This window comes from Dasypus novemcinctus, chromosome 16 (genome assembly GCF_030445035.2).
Source record: "Dasypus novemcinctus isolate mDasNov1 chromosome 16, mDasNov1.1.hap2, whole genome shotgun sequence".
Classification (NCBI taxonomy): Eukaryota; Metazoa; Chordata; class Mammalia; order Cingulata; family Dasypodidae; genus Dasypus; species Dasypus novemcinctus.
This window is the reverse complement of record NC_080688.1, coordinates 65511123-65529209: the sequence shown is the minus strand read 5'-3', so window position 1 is coordinate 65529209 and position 18087 is coordinate 65511123. Positions and strand designations below refer to the sequence as shown.

The 18087-nt window shown below is 36.4% G+C and overlaps 1 protein-coding gene across 5 annotated transcripts in view; it reads left to right on the top strand.

Moving 5' to 3' along the window:
• Positions 1-18087, top strand: part of DYM (dymeclin) — a 542345-nt gene that overhangs the window by 207059 nt on the left and 317199 nt on the right. The window lies entirely within an intron of this gene.

The window sequence follows — 18087 nt, the reverse complement described above, 5'->3', positions numbered from 1 at the left end:
TATGGAATACTGAAAATAATTTAAAATATGCATTTTTCCATTCTGTGCAGTGATTTATTTTAAATATGTGCAAATAATGAAGAGTTTATCTATAAAACATCATTTTTCAAGAAGAATGTTCACAAATAAATATGCATATTACCTGGTTCTGGCTATATACTACAAATAATATGAAGCTTTTCGAAACTGAAAAAAAGCCCTTTCCTACCCTCCAGGCAGGCCTCTGTTGTGCTTCATGGCACTCAGACATAAAGGCACTTGAAGGGCAGGAGTGTCGCTGCTTCTCCCATTTGGTAGTGTGAAGGACCTGGGTCATGTGAGTCTTTAGAAACTGAACTTATCCTTTATTCTGAAGAAGAAACAAAAACTGGAGTCACCCCTAGACTGTGATAAGGGCTGCATGGGTGTGCTTACTAAACCAGCAGTGTATGTGCTTCTGAGTTGTAAAAAGCAGAGGTCAGCTGTTTGAAGGAATTTTAAATGAGCCTATTTCCATACCTGAATTATGGCTATGGCATGCTCTCCACACTTGAAGAGGACGTGAAAAACAGCACCGTGTGATAACTTTATACGTAGCGAGGGAAGTGGACTTGGCCCAGTGGATAGGGTGTCTGTTTACCACATGGGAGGTCTGCGGTTCAAACCCCGGGCCTCCTTGATCTGTGTGGAGCTGGCCCATGTGCAGTGCTGTTGCGCGCAAGGAGTGCCGTGCCACACAGGGGTGTCCCCTGCGTAGGGGAGCCCCACGTGCAAGGAGTGTGCCCCGTAAGGAGAGCTGCCCAGTGCGAAAGAAGTTCAGCCTGCCCAGGAATGGTGCTGCACACATGGAGAGCTGACACAACAAGATGACACAACCAAAAAAAAAACCAAAAAAACTTATTGTTAAATTTTTTTCCATCTGTGTATCATATCATTTGTATTCTGTCTCCTCCTCTCTCTTTCTACACATATGCAGACACAATTTTTTAACCACTTGATGGTAAATTTCATATATCATGACCCTTTACCCTTAAATACCTCAGTGCTTATTTCCTAAAAGGGAATATCTCTTAAGCAACCACAGTACAGTTATCAACTTCAGTAATATAGCATGTAACTACACTTAAAGAGAAATCTGTGATAGGTATTTGTTTCTATCTCATTAAAAATAAATATATGGGAATTTTCCCCTCTATTTTAAATTCTTTTTTCTTAAGTACAGTGTATTTATGTTATACTTTAATTGAATATTTACTCTTCTATCTACTCTTCTATCAGTTTATCTATCTTAAACTAAAAGCTCCATGATGCAGCAGTATCTTTCTTCTTTCTGATTATTATTGGCACTGCATTACACAGTCAGTGCTCAGAAGATGTTTGATGAGAATATTATAAATAATTGATGGGATTATTAGTACCTTTTAATTACCAGTCTATTTCAGTGTCTGGAGTTAATGAAAGTAATGAAAATTAACTTGTATAGATTTTGTCTTCTTTAAAAGCTTTTAAAAATCTATCCTGCTTTATTTATTGATTACTTGGAAATGGTTAGAATGGATTATACATTAATATATTACTTTATATGATATTATCTATAACACATGCAGACAAGCCTGTATTCATAATTTTGCAGTACAAGAAAAAAATTGTTTACTTCCTCTTTAATTTCTAGTTTATATTTTCCTTTGATATGCTGACAAAATGGAAAAGAATTAATTGACATATCATGTTACTGTTTAGAAAAGAGTAATATAGTTTCAAATAATCTAGTATTCTTTAAAGAATCTGAATTGCACAAGTAGGAGAGATGATAAGGTCATATAAGCTCATCAAGTGGCTACCAAACATGTCTGTGAATTAGCAGAATCACCTATCATACTTAGGGAAAAAAAGGCTTGTGCATTGTACCTAGCCCTCAGAATTTCTATTTTATTAGAGATGAGAACAGCCCAGTAATATATATTTTCACTAAGCATTCTCATTGATTCTGATATAGCTGGGTCCATTTCAGTATCACTACTGTGGTTGAATTGGTTCTGCTGTGAGCCCATCATGGCAGATAGTTGAGCAAATACTACTAACTACTGAGGAAATATGTTCAATTTTGAGGCAGCTCTAATGGGTTTAAATGACCCTCTTCCCATGTATTATCCTGGTTTTTATTTTTATTGCTCTCTGTTGCTGTTGAGGTCCATTTTATCAGGATATTTCTTAAAGTGTAACAATGAGTACAGTACTCCAGCGTGGAATAGATTGGAACTCTAACCTCCCTGATACTGCCATTATAATTTTTAAAAATGCACATTGACTCTTTTGACTGCTAATATTCAGTCATTAATGAATTTATCATCAATTTTATCATATGCATCTTTCCCACATCTGTAGTTTTTATGCTCTATTCCCTTTTCAGGTTTTATATATATAGATACAGACCTTTCATTGTATTACAATTAGATTTAATTTCGTTAGGTGTGGTATGGTTCATAATTACAGTGGAAGAAAAAGATTTGCTTTTATTTTCAGCTCTAGATCATCATTAAACAAATATTTTGGTGCCATTTGCTCTGTTCAGGCATAGGTTATTCCTTGGCTCCATACTGAGAGAGAACTGACATATTCTAATTCCTTGATAGAGAAACATATATGAAGACATGTAAAATATAATAACAATTGAAATAATTAGGAGTGGAGTGGGTATAACTCAGTGGTTGAATTCCTGCTTTGCATGTACAAGGTCCTCGGTTCAAACCCTGGTACCTCCTAAAAAAATAATATTAGGAATTTTTGTGACTATTCTATATAGAATAGATTTCACTTCCTGAAAAGCTGGTAAGGATTTGTTGTGAGGCCAGTTGTCTAGTTTCCTAGGTATCAGACTTCAGAGTTAACGAGGATTCCTATAGTTTCCCCTGACTTTTAGGACGTCCTTCCAGAATCTTAATGAAACTAGAGCTCATAGTTGAGCTCTTATGAGGTCAATCCCTGGTCTTTTTTTCCCCAAGATTTCCTCTTTTGTTTTATACCACAGGGACCTCTCAGCTGCCTTTTCTTTCCTTTCATTCCTGGAAGTCCTTGTGTATAAGGATAGGTTTTCCATTCTTGATATTCAGAATCAGAAGATTTGGGATGGTGTCCCAGCTCAGTGTGATTTTAGGCAAATTCTCCAACCCTTTGAACCTCACTACTCTAATAAGTTATAATGTTGATAAATATAAGACCCTTTGTACAGGGTTATTGTAAGAATATATGAGCTGGACACTTCTAAAACTGTACATTGGCCTTCATGTGAATAATGTTTACCTGTACTGCAGTTTTTGTTAGTTAAAATCAAAATAATTTAAAAGAAAACAAACTTCATTAGGTAAACATTTAGTGACTCAGAAAGTCTTTGACAAATTTATATAAGATAATTAAAATTTTAAGAACTTTTATATCTTTTTGATCTGCTTAAACTTTAAAATTTATGTGAAAAATGTTTTGAAAGAACGGACTAAATTGAACACACCAGCCATGTTTTTGCTCTTTGTCCAATGGGCTTTTTATTTTATGTGGTGCAAAATTTGGCCAGTAACAGAAAGGAAAATTTCATTGTTGAATAGATGTTGCCCACAAGAGATTTCTCCTTGCTTCTTAAATGAACTTGCCTTGGCAACAATTGCTATGGTACCATTTTATTATTTACTAATTAATCTGAAAGATTATTATATTTGCTTTTTGAAAGTTTGCATAGAAAATCAGCCAAAGATTTAAAAAAATAAAAGGCTTGATACTGACTCAAATTGATTTGTAGTAAACATTTCAAATATTCAAGTAATCAGAGATAAAAATAGTATGTATTGGCAGTCTTAGGTTATAGTCAGTAAGGAAACTGATAGTTAATTTTACTTTAATTTACAAGCATGGCACTTCACCCTGTTAAAGATGCTCTAGACTGCAAATGACCTAAGACCCTTACCCGTGTGATTTGTTTTATATGGTGGTAAAGTTGTAAGTGGGCTAGCCTGGTATTTACCTGGCTGAAATGTTCAGATTGGGAGGCCACTGATGTCTTTTTTATGTAGACAGCTAAGGCATCTTTCAGCTCTTGTCATTTTTTATTTTGAATTGCAACTCTGTTTCATGGTGGTAGTGAGGACTGTGGCCAAAGTAGATCACTTACAGCCATTCCAACATTACTAAGTTGTTAACAAAAGGTGTTCCAAAATGTTTAAGGAGCCCTAAAAACACAGTTCTGTGGTTGAAACATTATTTTCCTTTCTGATTTTGGGGGCTGCCAGATATATTGTCCTTTGGAAGGCTGACTCAAATTATGATAATTTGGTGTTAATCGAAGAGGCACAAGTCTAGGACTATGGATATTTGTATTTGACAGACCTAAAATGAATGCCAAAACTGTCATTTACTAACTATGTGTTCTTGAATTATTTGACCTCTCAGTGACTCGCATTCTTCATGATAAAATGAGGATAATACCTTCCTTTGTAGGGCTCCTGTGGTGGTAAAGTGAGCAAATGTATGGTAAAGAGCATGGCATTTAGTAGGTATGCAGTAAATAAATGGTCAATATTGGTAACAGTTATTACTTAATAATATTTAAGGGAAACGGACTTGGCCCAGTGGTTAGGGCATCCGTCTACCACGTGGGAGGTCCGGGGTTCAAACCCCGGGCCTCCTTGACCCGTGTGGAGCTGGCCCATGCGCAGTGCTGATGCGTGCAAGGAGTGCCGAGCCATGCAAGGGTGTCCTCGCGTAGGGGAGCACCACGTGCAAGGAGTGTGCCCATAAGGAGAGCTGCCCAGCGCGAAAGAAAGTGCAGCCTGCCCAGGAATGGCGCCACCCACACTTCCCGTGCAGCTGACGACAACAGAAGCGGACAAAGAAACAAGACACAGCAAATAGACACAGAGTACAGACAACCGGGGGAGGGGAGGAATTAAATAAATAAATAAATCTTTAAAAAAAAAAATTTAAGTTAACTTTTTGATTTTGAAAGACTAAGGATAGGATAAAAAACCCAATGGCCTTATAATCATTTATACTTACTAAGATTTTAATGTATATAAATTATGAAAATATAAATTTGTTACATTTATAGCAGAGATTTCAGATAATCATTAGAAGAATTATGTCAAACATTTGAAGGCATAAGGAAGGGAAATAAGTCATAGCATTATTCAATTTTTCTTTTGACTCTAGTCTTCCTTCTTTGACCTTGAACTTTCAATATAATTTCAAGCTTTTTAATTGCCTCTTAGGCCCAAAAGAAGGGTGACGCAAGGAAGGGATGATTTAGAAATTTCTTGCCTGTTATTAGTCATAAGACAAAGATGTAATATAATTACAACTGGGTATTTAATATTTTAAAGAGCCAAGCCTAATTAATTGTGTTCTGCCAAACTGTGTTTTCCATCACAAATACTAGGTTTTACACAATAATTTCTGATATATGGTTTTTCCATTTGAATGAGCCATCAGAAATGTTTTTTTTCCTTTGCTGTCAGTGATGGGTGTCTGGCCAAATTATAAGGCCACAATAAGTGATTATTTGTTTGGGCAAATGCTGCAATAGAGTAATTAATAAAGTAGAAATTGATTTTCCCCAATTGCTATTATTGAGAAAATTATTGTATTCATTTTGATAGGTATGGTATACAGTAGTTGTAATTTATTTTATGTGGCAGTTATTTTTCTCGTCGATTTCGCTTTTATTGGGATGACTCATTGGGAGAGAAAAAACTACAGTAAGAGAAAAGGTATGTGGCACTCAGAAACAGGCATAGTTGTGAAAACAGATTTCTAATTAAATCACTTTGAACTTTTAAAAAAGAAAGTGCTTTATAAACAATTATTTTCTGAGTTCATTTTTACTCGGAATTATTTGGTAGATTTTATATACAAGGTGAAAGAATTATGTATTTTTTCTCCTCATTTTCCAGGACTTATAAAATATAATTAATTTCAGTTTATTGTTTCCATGTAGTGGTTCCTTACAGGGATATGTTTAAGATTTAGAATGCTATCTAGAGTGCAAAATGACTGAATTTAGATCAAAAGTAGTAGTGTTAAGTGATTTTACTTTTAATGGCTCTCTAACATAAGTATTGTTTCAGAATTTATATTTTTAAAGGTGTTTATTGCATGATATTCATTAAAAATAATATAGTATCAGAATATAGTATTAACTTATCTTTTTTCCTTTTAATTTGCTGATAGCCACTTTTTGGTGAATTTCATTGATAATAGAATAAATTGAAAACCCCGTATAGGCAGATGATGACTGTAACTGGATTTGGCCTGCCTCTACACCTTCAGGTCCACTTACACGGTCATTCAGTGTTCTCTAGCTAGGCCTTCTGCGTCTGTGCCCCTGCAGCTTTGGTTATGTCGTTCCCTCTGCTTAGAGCTGCACTGCCTAGTAGTGAGGGCGTTGGCCTCATGTGGTTTTTGAGCATTTGAAATGCACCTGGTTTGAACCAAGTAGTGCTCTGAGTGGAAACTACATACCACGTTCTACTTAGTCCAAAATAAAGAAGGTAAAATATTCCATTCATAATCTTTTATATTGATTATATGTTGAAATGATAAAATATTGGATATATTGAATTAAATATAGCATTAAAATTATTTTTTATCTTTTTACTTTTTTAATATGGCTGTTAGAAAATTTAAAGTTATATATGTGGTCCTTATATATTTCTATTGGGCAGCATTTGGCTAGAATATTTAGCCCTCTTTTTTCTTATTAAGTTTATAATGTATAACCCTAATAGGCTAAAGGTAATATCATTCTCTACAATCTGTTGAACCAACAAGGTGTTACAGACTGTCTGAAGGAACCCAGAAATAGGCTGGAAAATACTTGGAAAATACAGAACACTGTGAAGAAAAACTTAAAATATCCAGTAATTCTGTGGACTAAAGATAACCCTGGTTAATATTTTTTATGTATCTATTAATAATATTCATATATATTAAAATGTGCACATGAGACTACATATACACTACTTCACATGTAGATACATAATTGAGGTCATACTTCATTTATGTGTTTTTACATATCTGAGGGCATCTATTGTGCTCAGAAAGTAATGCTGATAGTTACTTATGTTTTATACTAATTTTTTATTCTTTTAAAAAGTCATTTTTGCAATTTAGTTTTCCTTCAGCTTTAAGTTCCAGTTACAGATCTTTTAAACTGAAAAAATTTTAGCAATAACTTTTTATTGGGCCTTTGATAAATGTTCATTTAAGCTGAATCTCATGTATTTGGTCTTATTTATAAACTTGACTAATTACATCTATTAAAAATATAAATTGCCATTATGAACTTAGGTTTTCTTTTTAATCACTTGGGAAGTCTACACAAGATACTTCCCACCTTAGAATTTAAGCAATTATAATAATTCCAATATGGTAGATCTCTAGTTCTTTTAATCATTTTGATATCGTTTACAAACTTAGATTTTTTTGAGTCTTGGTGTCCCACACATCCATTGTGGTTCTCCTTAAAACGGAAAAAGCCATTTCTGTTGCCTCTGTGTTATCTGGGAACGCCATGCCCTTCAAATGGGGTTATTTTTATCCCTTCCTTGGCCCCGTGGTTTCAGGTTACATCAGTGCAGAGAGATTTGTGTTGGCCTTTTTTTTTCCTTCACATTATCATAGCCCCCAAAGAGCCTTTAAAAAATTTTTTTTTATTTTAGGAAGTATCGGGGATGAAACCTGGGACCTCATACATGGGAAGCAGGCACTCAGTCACTGAGCTACATTCACTCTCCTAAAGAGCCTTTTTAGATAATTTTTTTCTCCTAATTGCTTCTCCCCCTCCCCACTATGAAAATTTAAAACTACAGATATAATGTACTGGGTAAAATCACTGCCTTTGAGAATGCATAGCGTAAACAAAAGTCCTTACCCCTCCACTCAGGTTGAGCCAAATTATTCCATGCTTTTTACTGTTTTTTTTTTTTTTGCATTTTCTATTTTTTTCATGTTCTTTTTGTCTGGGTCGTAACTTTCATAGACATTTAATAATATACAGTTGGATTCTGCATCTTTCTCACACCCTTGTCTAACTACACAGTTACAACACTGACATGATGCTAATCACAATATTCCGTTTTTTTGGTGTGTTTAAAAAAAAAAATCCTGTCCTGTTTGTGTAATAATTTGCTGTATTTTCTAGGTAATTAATATTTCTTTATAAATGTGATTCTAGTCATATATTATGTGGATCCACCCAAATTTATTTAGCATTCAAACTGTTGTTAGTTATTTTGTGGTTCTTAATATTTTGCCATTCCAGGTAACACTATGTTGAACATTTTCATTGCTCCACTCCCACAAGAATCTTACGGTCGGAGCAGAAATTCATTAGAATCATGGTTACATCTGTCATAGATCTCACCAGTAGGGAAAGAAAAATGGCTTCTCTATTCTTTTCCCCTTCTAGTCTTCTTACAGCATCTCTCATTGTCAGGCCTTAATCTGAAGCCAGCAAGCAACAAAGTTTGGAAAATATAGTTTGCGTTGTTCTAGCTCCCTACAATACTTATCATTGATGGGAGGGTATGAAAATGAGATAAAACAGGCAAATTAAATACCAGTACTGTGTTCATTATTTTACAGAAGTTATGTAATTTTCATGAAGCCACACAGCTAGTAGATGGTAGGACTGGACTTTAAGTCATGTGTGACTACAGAGCCAATACTGTTTTCATGATAATATCTCTCCCTGTCTGCATATTTTAAGTTATAAATGCAGATGTGAGTGTGTGTAAAATCTTAAAACATTTATTATACAAAGAGCATTATAAGTTATGTGGTTTACAAAGTAAGATTAACTATAATTTTAACACTATAACAAATCACCTTGTTCCATTTTTTTCCCCAGTTGTGGTCTCTACTATATATATTTGAGAAGTTTGAGTCCCAATAAAGAAAGGCACAATTTAAATCCAAGCTATTACTTCTGTTAATTTCGGTTCCTGACTTGGTCACATCAAGAGAGCAGGGAAATTCTTATTGTAAAGTAGTCTAAGTTATTTTCTTCCTCCTTTTGGCTTTTTGATTAATAGACGTGCTTTGAGGCATCCTGTTGCTTGTATTTAAAGGGAGGATGTGGTGGTGAGACTACCAATATTTCTTGCCAGTTTGCATGTTGTTAATAAAGCTCACTGGTTTATTTGGGCACAGTTGTTTCCCCTGAGCTAAGTAAGATAAAGAGAAGACTTAAAGGAAAGGAAATGGAAGGCAAATGAGCTGTTCCATCATGTCAAATAGAAAGGGCATATTTTTGAGACATTTCAAAGGATAACAAACTTGGTGTGGCAATGACTGCTAGTTGTTTCCTTTCCATCGTTTTTAGTTGATTCCCTGGGAACTGGGAATAGACCGCATTTCTCAGTTTGCTTTCACAGTGGTTATGGTCTGTATTTTGGCCAATGGGATGTAACCAGAAGTGCTAGGGGCAAACTTAAAGGTACAGTTCTTAAAGGGATTGAATATATTTTTTTCTCTCCTGCTGATTTGAATGAACATGTAAGCTGGCTTAGCCATTTTAGGTCATGAGTAACCTTAGGAATGGATACCATACAGAATGGAGCAGCAAGATAAAAGGAGTCCAAGTTTCAAACATCATGAAGCAACATACCCACTGATACACAGACTTTTGTCCTTTTGTGTAATCCGTTATTACACAGGTTTATTTGTAACTTGTAACTTGCTTTAATCCTAACTTACTCACTTGGGTGATAATTCATGGTGAATGAAGACAAGTCAGGGGAAGCAGATGTGGCTCAAGCGATTTTGCTCCTGTCTACCATATAGGAGGTCCAGGGTTTGATACCCAGAGCCTCGTGTTGAAGGCACGCTGGCCTGCATGGTGAGCTGGCCCATGCAGTATGCTGACCCATGTGGAGTGCTGCCCTGCACGGAATGCTGGCCCATGCTGAAAGCTGTTGCTGCAAGATATACAACAAAATAAGACAGAAAGGAGAGACAATAAGAGACACAGCAGACCAAGGAGCTGAGGTGGTGCAAGAGGATGAGCACCTCCCTCCCACTCCAAAAGTTCCCAGGATCAGTTCTCAGAGACACCTAAAGAGAAGACAAGCAGGCACAGCAGAACACACAGCGAACAGACACAGAGCACAGACGGTTGGGGGGTGCGGGGTGAGGATAAGTAAATAAATAAATCTTGTAAAAAAAGGCAAGACAGTGGTATAATAAACTTGCTTTTTAGCATAGGTTATTTTGTAGAAGTTTCCATGAGAACCTCATTGCAACCAAGAAAAGATATTGTTCTTTTCCATCTCTATGTACCCAGTTTTTGTCCTTTGTTCCTAACATTTTTGTCACACTCTTCACGAAATAAAACCATTAAGTTCACAGTCAAGGAAATAACAGCAAAAACATAATGAATTCCAAAAAGAATCTTTCCTCTTGTTGTTAAGCAGACCTTGAATACTGAGAATTATGGTACTTCATATATTTTTCAGAAACCCATGAGCTATTAGCAGTGCTTTTGAAGCCTACCCATAATAACTTGAGGCAAGTGATTGCAGAACCTTAAGAATCTAAAACAAGGGTTCTTTTTTATTTTATTTTATTTTATTTTTTTATTGACTTTGTAATAATATTACATTAAAAATATATATATATGAGGTCCCATTGAACCCTACCACCCCCACCCCACCTCTCCCCCCCCAGCAACACTCCCTCCCATCATCATGACACATCCATTGCATTTGGCAAGTACATCTCTGGGCACCCCCGCACCCCATGGTCAACGGTCCACACCATGGCCCACACTCTCCCCCATTCCATCGAGTGGGCCCTGTGAGGATTTACAATGTCCGGTGATTGCCCCTGAAGCACCATCCAGGGCAGCTCCATGTCCCAAAGACGCCTCCACCTCTCATCTCTTCCTGCCTTTCCCCATACCCATCAGCCATCATGTCCACTTTTCTCAATCCAATGCCACCTTTTCTATGTGGACATTGGATTGGTTGTGTCCATTGCACCTCTATGTCAAGAGGAGGCTCAGATTCCACATGGATGCTGGATGCAATCCTCCCACTTTCAGTTGTAATCACTCTAGGCTCCATGGTGTGGTGGTAAAACAAGGGTTCTTAACAACGAGTTCAGGAGCTTGAATTTAAATTTTTTAAAAAACAAACAAACATTATTCTTGTGGAGATATGTTGGTGCAGTTGTGATACGTTTATTAAATAATACACAGTATAGTGTGGACTTAGTAAGGGGTCCGTGGTTTTCACCTGACTAGCAAAGGGGTCCTTGGAACAAAAAAGGTTAAAAACCCCTGATTTAGAAGTTTGCCAGAGCCACTTGGCATAAGCCCAGATTTCTGGCTTTGTCTTTGAAAATTAATGCATGTTAACTGTATTGCATCTGCCGTCATTTGGCTTATATTTACTCCTTCACAAGAGTTTAAATGCTATGTAAGCAATCAGCCCAAGACATCACCATGTAAAAACCATTATTTGGAGATTCCAGATTGGTCAGTAGTGTTGTTAAAGTTGCTAAGTTTATTCTTTAGGTTTTGAGTATTTGAAAATAGTAGTGAGTTCATCTCAGTAGCTCTTGACAAAATCACATGCATAATTCAGACTTTAGTCTTGAGCTGTTTAGTCTCGATTTTAATTTTTTTATAAAAGCAGTTTTTTTTGAGATATTCACATCCCTTACAATCCATTCAATTAATGGCTTTTAGTATTATCACAGAGTTGTGCATTTCATCACCACAATCAATTTTAGAACATTTTTGTTATTCCAAAAAGAAAAACCCCATACCCCTTAGCAGTCACCTCTCAATCCCTCTGTCCTTCTCCAGCCATATATAACCACTAACCTAAATCCAACTCTATAAATTTATTTATATTTGCATTTTATATAAATGGAATTATACATTGTGTAATATTTTGTGTCTGGTTTCTTTCACTTAGCTTAATGTTTTTTAAATTACTGCAACTTTTCGAAAATAAGAAGTCATGTAGAAAATAGTGTTCTCATATACCCCCCTACTGTTGACACTTTGCATTAGTGTGGTACCTTTGTTACATTTGATGAAAGAATATCAAAATATTACTATTAAGTATACTCCATGGTTTACATTAGGTGTATTTTTCATAAATACCACCCGATTGTTAACACCTTGTAATAGTATTGTATATTTTTATAATTCATGAAAGAACATTCTTATATTTGTACTGCAAAACACAGTCCATCATCCACAGCAGGGTTCATTATGTTATACAGTCCCATATACTGTACACTCCTTCCATAGTGTACACTTAATGTCTCTCTGTGAATTCATCACTCAGTCATTTTTAGAACATCTTCACTACTTCAAAAAGAAAAATCTCATACCCCTGCTTACCCACTATTGTTGAGCCATAGCATTGATACCTTCAAAATTACAATATTTCTGTTAACTATAGTTAATGCAAAGTATATTTTTACCATATATTACCCTATTATTAATACCTTGCAATAATGGTTAATAGTACAAATACAAGAATATTCTTCCATGAACTAGAACAAATTTATGTCACTATTACAAGTCTTGGTTTTAATTTGAAGAAAGAACATTTCATATGAATATTTTAAAAAGACACTTATTAATTTCGTTAAGGAAGTTGTAGGTTTACAGAAATATTATGCATAAAATATATAAAACACACAATTCCCATATACCACCTTATTAGTAACACTTTGCATTAGTGAGGTACGTTGTTGTAATTCATGAAAGAATATTTGTATACTTGTACTATTAACTTTAATCTATGATTTATCTATTTTCTTTTTTTGCTTGTGTTTTGAGTGTAAAGTCTAAAAAACAATTGCCTAACTCAGAATTGTGCAGCTGCTTCTCTGTGTTTTCTTCTAGTTTTATATAGTACTAGTTCTTATACTTAGGTCTTTGGTCTATTCTGAGTTAATTTTTATATGGTCTGAGGTAGGGACCTCCTTCATTCTTTAGCATATGGATAACCAGTTCTCCCAGCACCAATTGGTGAAGAGACTGTACTTTCTTAATTGAGAGAACTTGTCAAAAATCGATTTTCCATAGATGTGGGGGTCTATTTTTTTTTTAAGATTATTTATTTATCCCCCCTCCAGCCCCAGTTGTCTCCTCTCTGTGTCCATTCGCTGTGTGTTCTTCTCTGCTTGCATTCTTGTCAGTGGCACTAGGCATCTGTGTCTCTTTTTGTTGAGTCATCTTGCTGCTTCAGCTCTCCATGTGTGCGGCACCACTCCTGGGCAGGTTGTGCTTTTTTTGCGCGGGGTGACAATCCTTGCAGGGTGCGCTTCTTGCACTCCTACGTGAGGTACGCCCCTGCGTGGCACAGCACTCTGCATGCATGAGCACTGCGCGTGGGCCAGCTCACCACATGGGTCAGGAGGCCCTGGGTTTGAACCCTGGACCTCCCATATGGTAGGCAGATGCTCTATCAGTTGAGACAAATCCACTTCCCTGAGGATCTATTTTTGAACTCTCAATTCTGTTCTATTGGTCTGTATATCTTTCCTTGAGCCAGTACCTTTAAAATCAGGAAGTGTTCTTTTCTTCTTTTCTTTGTTCTTTTTCAAGATGGTTTTGACTGTTTGTGGCCTCTTACCCATTTCTGGAAAGAAGGTTGTTGGAATTTTTATTGTAATTGCATTTCGAATCTGTAAATCATTTTGGGTAGAATTGACATCTTAAAAATATTTAGTCTTCCAACCCATGAGCATGGAAATGCCCTTCCATTTATTTAGATCTTCTTTGATTTCTTTTAGCAAAGTTTTATAATTTTCTGTGTTTAAGTCCTTTACATTCTTGGTTAAATTTGTTCCTAGATATTTGATTCTTTTCATTGTAATTATAAATGGAATTTTTTTCTTAATTTCCTCTTCATTACTAGTGTATAGAAATACTACCGGTTTTTGCATGTTGATCTCATACCCCACCTCTTTGTTGAATTTGTTTATCTTTGGTGTCACATCTAAGAACTCTTTTAGACATCCTAGGTCCCAAAGCTTTCTTCCTCTGTTCTCTTTTTTAAAAGCAGATATCAGTCTTCATAAATATTGAATGATTTCTGTGGAACCTTCCAACTTTTCTTTAACAGTTGTTCTATTTTCTATTTTTAAAGGAATTAAACTTTTAAAGAGTCCCATATGGCTTATATTATGCCAGATTATAAATCAGAGATTCTGACAGATTTCAAACTACAAAGGTGGATAAATGTTTTACTGTGCTTTGAATTTTTAAAAACATTTTCCTCTGTTCCTTTATGGTGCATTTTTTTCCGCTCCCTTTTGAGATGGTTAAAGCATTCCTTTTGGGAGACAGGATGGGGTTAGTAATAACATGTTGTTTTGTGTTAGGAAAATTGAATTTGATGAAAAATTCTTTTAGGAAGTAGCAGTCACTAGATATTTCAGGCATTCTTTAAATGTAAACATATGTATAAAAGTGAAACTATTAGTGACCTTTCCCCCCCCTTTCCTAACATTATAGTATGATTGGCTGTAGTTCAAGGTTGTATATATTGCTGTTTTACACTAATTTAAATATGCAAATAAAGTTGGTGGAAATCCTGTCTTCCTAACATGTAAGTTGATTACATAGAAAAAGAGGTACTTGAGTACTGTGCCCTTTAAATACAGATATAAGATGAAATAAATTTTTTTCTGGTTTTACCAACATTTTAATATGTTTCTTTAAGAAACATTAATGTTTATGAAGATCCTGTTAGCTTTTTCAAATAAGCTTTTGTTTCTCTTTTACTACATGTTCATTTCAAAATCACAAACTTCTAATAAGGAGAACAAAATTACCTTTAGTCCCATGGTATATACACCCATCATTGTCATCATTATCATCCTTGAGTGGGTTTTTGTTTTAATATACATTTTATTTATTTTTAAAAGATATATAGATCACACAAAATGTTACATTAAAAAATATAGGAGGTTCCCATTTGCCCCATTCCCCACACTCCCCACTTTTCCCACATCAACAACTTCTTTCATTAGTGTGGTATATTCATTGCATTTGATAAATACATTTTGGAACACTGCTACAAGCATGGATTATAGTTTACCTTGTAGTTTATATTCTCTCCTAGTCCATTCAGTGGGTTATGGCAGGATATATAATGTCTTGCATCTGTCCCTGCAGTATCGTTCAGAACAACTCCAAGTCCTGAAAATGCTGCTGTTATCATACCTCTTTTTTCCTTTCCCTGCCTTCAGCAACTCCCATGGCCACTGTCTCCACATCAATGATATAATTTCTTGCATTGCTAGAGTCACAATAATTCTACAGTAGAATACCAGTAAGTCCACTCTAGTCCATATTTGATTCCTCCATCCCGAGGACCCTGGGCTGGCAATGCCCATTCCACCTCTCACTGAGAGGGGATTTGATCACACATGTCTGGTGGATGGGACTCTTGTGCCCGCAGCTTGTAGACTCTCTTGGTTCCTTGGTGTGGTGGTTGTCCATTCTCACCTCCCTGTCAGCTGACCTGGGTAAGTACAGTGAACTCCCTGAGTGGGTTTTTTTGTTTGTTCGCTTGCTTGTTTTTGTTTTTAGTGGGCTCCAGGGACTGAACCCAGGACCTCCCATGTGAGAAGCAGACACTCAACCACTTGAGCCTATCCACTCCCCAGTGGTAAAATTTTTAATTTTAGTGATAACATACAAAAAAGGGCACAGATAATTTGTATATGGCTGAATTAATTATAATAACATGAACACACATGTAAGTATCTTTTAGGTCAAGTGCTCTTATAGCACCCTGAAACTTCTCTCATGCACTCTTTTTTTTTTCTCTCTGCCCCCCCCCCCCCGTTGTCTGTTTTCTGTGTCCATTCACACTCTCATCAGCAGCACTGGGAATCTGTGTCTCTTTTTGTTGCATCATCTTGCTGCATCAGCTCTCCGTGTGTGCAGTGCCACTCCTGGGCAGGCTACTCTTTTTTCGTGCTGGGTGGCTTTCCTTGCTGGGGCGCACTCCTTGCATGTGGGGCTCCCCCATGCAGGGGACACCCCTGTGTGACACGGCACCCCTTGCGCACATTAGCACTGTGGGTGGGCCAGCTCATCACATGGGTCAGGAGTCACTCTCTCATCCTATCTGTAAAGGAAACCACAATCTTGATTTCTAACACTGTAGATTAGGTTTTTTTCCTCAAAGATTTGTTTATTTATTTATTTCTCCACCCTCTTGTTGTTTGCACTTGCTGTGTCTGTCTTCCTTGATTCTTTTTTTTTTTTTTTTTAAATTTACTTATTTATTTAATTTCCCCCCCTCCCCTGGTTGTCTGTTCTTGGTGTCTATTTGTTGCGTCTTGTTTCTTTGTCTGCTTTTGTTTCTTTGTCCGCTTCTGTTGTCGTCAGCGGCACGGGAAGTGTGGGCGGCGCCATTCCTGGGCAGGCTGCACTTTCTTTTCACGCTGGGCGGCTTTCCTCACGAGCGCACTCCTTGCGCGTGGGGCTCCCCCACGCGGGGACACCCTTGCGTGGCACGGCACTCCTTGCGCGCATCAGCATTGCGCATGGCCAGCTCCACACGGGTCAAGGAGGCCCGGGGTTTGAACCGCGGACCTCCCATATGGTAGACGGACGCCCTAACCGCTGGGCCAAAGTCCGTTTCCCATTCCTTGATTCTTTAGGAGGCACCGGGAACTGAACCTGGGACCTCCACTGTAGGAGGGAGGTGCCTAATTGCTCGAGTCACTTCCACTCCCTGCTTTGCTGTGTCACTCATGTTTTTCTTCTTGTGTCTCTTGTTGCATCATCTTGTTGGGTCAACTCGCCGCACCTGCCCACCATGCCTGCCTGCCCTCTGTTGTATTTAGGAGGCACTGGGACCCAAACCAGGGACTTCTCATGTGGTAGCTGGGAGCCCAATCACTTGAACCACATCTGGTTCCCTATAAATATGTTTTGTCTGGTTTCAAACTTTATGACATGGGCTCGTTTGCTATGTAATCTTTTGTGTCTGTTTTCTTTTGTTTATTTGTGAAATTCATGTTTTTGCATGAAGCATAATTCATTTTCATTACTATATATCTCTATTTTATGACTATCCACATTTAATTTAGCCTTTATGGTATAATAAATATGTGGTTTGTTTCCAACCTTTGGCTATTAAAATAATCCTACTATGTACATTCTTGTATATGTCTCCTTTGCATACATGCAAGCATTTTTATTGGGTATAATAATTATTAATGGAATTGCTGAGTCCTAGTTATACATCATTCAACTTTTGTTACAATTAAGCAGTCTTCCAAAGTATTTGCACCAATTTACACTCTCACTAGAGTATATGTGAGTTCCAGTTGCTCCACATCCATGTAAAAAAAAAGTTTTTTTTGTGTAAGGGGGATCAAGTTATTGAGGTATAAGGTATATATAGTAAAATTAATCTCTTTAGCATACAGTTCTATTAGTTTTGACCAACACATACAATTTTGTAACAACCACCATAGTCAAGATATAGAAAATTTCTGTCTCCCCAAAATTCCCGTTATGCCTCTGTGTAGTCATACCCTAACAACTTACCTACAGCAATATAGTTGTAAAGTGTAGACATTTCCCACCTAACACCAAAAGATTCATTCATGAAAACTAGACAGTCTGCTAAAAATGCTAATCTGTAACCTATTTTCCATTATTTTAAATTCAAAAATTTATAGTACATACAATAACTCATGGTTGTCAAATCAGCTTTATAAAACACACTAAAATGCCTGTATTTAAGTAATAAACTCTTGTGTTTGTATGTAAAGTTCCTAAAACATGTCTTTCTGATCAAGTAATGAATTTTATTAAACAAATAATTGTTTTCTAAATAGTAGAATAATGTCTTCCATTCTAGTCATTTTTTTTTTCACTTGCTTTTGTTCCCTTTGCTAGAGTTTTCTTTAACACTTTCTCAATTTTTCCCTCCCAGTGTATAATACTCAGCAAAACAAAGGTTTAACATGAAAGGTATTTTGGAAGCATATTTAGTATGCATGTCCAGTGGTGGCAGACCACTCTTACAGTGTAAGACATCATGATTCTCTTCCAGAAACATCTGAGAT